This window comes from Etheostoma cragini, chromosome 9 (assembly GCF_013103735.1).
Source record: "Etheostoma cragini isolate CJK2018 chromosome 9, CSU_Ecrag_1.0, whole genome shotgun sequence".
Lineage (NCBI taxonomy): Eukaryota > Metazoa > Chordata > Actinopteri > Perciformes > Percidae > Etheostoma > Etheostoma cragini.
Window position 1 is genome coordinate 149,228 of NC_048415.1, and position 1,919 is coordinate 151,146.

Genomic DNA, 1,919 nt, shown 5'->3' on the forward strand with positions numbered 1-1,919 from the left:
CTACTTTTAGCATGTATAGAGCAGCATATCTCCACCAGACTCCATGTAAATAATCACTACTTTTAGTGTGTATAGAGCCAGCTAGATATTAATACCTTGAAGTAGATGGTGTTGACGAGGACCAGCATGGTGTTGGAGTCCAGGGATCCGGGCGGCAGCGTGTCCTGGATCAGGTTCTCCGTCTTGTTGGAGATCCAGTTGTTGATGGTGACGCGGGCGGTGTCCGGGTCCTCCTGGAGAGCCACAGAGACCGGGATTATAGACATAGTCTCTCATAGCCAGACCTGGTTTACGGGCATCTCTTTAAACCAATCACAATCATCATGGGCGGGGCTAAGCTCCAGATGGAGCCACGGTGCCGCTGCTACATATTCTCAGGAAGGAAGTTGTTTTAGTGAAACGTGTACGTTCAGAAGTAGTTTTAGTCATCAACAGAGACTCAGATTGGACAGATAGTCTAGCTAGCTGTCTGGATTTACCCTGCAGAGATCTGAGGACCAGGTCACCATAGTCCTATGTCTGCAGTTACCATGACAACAAGTGGGCAACAAAAAGACAACAAATAAGCGATGATAAGTTGACAAAAAGGCGGCGAAAAGGAGACAAGTGATGTGTCTCCCTGAGAGAAAGAGGAGGAAGAAGGAGAAGAGGAGGAGGAAGTGGAAGTCACCCTGAAGTTGAGCGGCAGCAGCCTGGCTCCGTACACCGTCTCGCTGATGTTCTGATACGTCTCGTTGAAGACGAGGGACGAGTCCCCAAACAGCCGGTTGGCGGAGATCAGGGACGTGGACGCGTCCGTCTTCCTGAAGAGTCGACAGTTCAGCTTAGCGAAGAAGAAGTGGACCTGGTCCGACGTCTTGTCTGTGATGGAGTCAAACTCAAACACCTGCAGGCACAGAGCAGGGCTCACATCAGGGAGAAACAACTGGGATGTAATCCTTTATTATTCTCAGTGTGTGACAACATTATGGGATGGATCCCTACAGAGATAGACCTTTTAGTTAAAGAGGAAGATCCTTTTAGTTTAACATGAAAGAGAAATCACCATCACCAAACCCACCAGACTCCATGTAAATAATCACTACTTTTAGCATGTATAGAGCAGCATATCTCCACCAGACTCCATGTAAATAATCACTACTTTTAGCGTGTATAGAGCACCATATCTCCACCAGACTCCATGTAAATAATCACTACTTTTAGCGTGTATAGAGCAGCATATCTCCACCAGACTCCATGTAAATAATCACTACTTTTAGCATGTATAGAGCAGCATATCTCCACCAGACTCCTAGTAAATAATCACTACTTTTAGCGTGTATAGAGCAGTACATCTCCACCAGACTCCATGTAAATAATCACTACTTTTAGCGTGTATAGAGCAGTACATCTCCACCAGACTCCTAGTAAATAATCACTACTTTTAGCGTGTATAGAGCAGTACATCTCCACCAGACTCCATGTAAATAATCACTACTTTTAGCGTGTATAGAGCAGCATATCTCCACCAGACTCCATGTAAATAATCACTACTTTTAGCGTGTATAGAGCAGCATATCTCCACCAGACACCATGTAAATAATCACTACTTTTAGCGTGTATAGAGCAGTATATCTCTACATGTAAATGGGTGAATTAAGAGTTTATCCAACCAGACCAGAGTGGTGATTGTTGGAACAGTGGAAAGGTGAACCAAGACGGCTTTTGGTATTTGTTTCCGTCCACTTTGAATGAAATGTGTTTTAACCCTCTGAACCCGAGAGACTCGCCCATGAGCAAGAACAGCACCTCCGATTCATTGTTTAATCATTTAATAACCATAACCGATAGAGCCTTGATAAAGATATGCTGCTCTATACACGCTAAAAGTAGTGATTATTTACATTGAGTCTGGTGGAGATATGCTGCTCTATACACAC

At 44.5% G+C, this 1,919-nt stretch overlaps 1 protein-coding gene across 1 annotated transcript in view; it reads right to left on the bottom strand.

Moving 5' to 3' along the window:
- lrrc39 (leucine rich repeat containing 39) overlaps positions 1-890 on the bottom strand; it is a 20,091-nt gene extending 19,201 nt beyond the window's left edge. The window contains exon 1 of the mRNA XM_034882096.1: positions 885-890. The gene's annotated coding sequence lies outside the window, so the exon portion shown is untranslated. The remainder of the gene's footprint in view (positions 1-884) is intronic.
- Between the last annotated feature and the right edge of the window lie 1,029 nt (positions 891-1,919).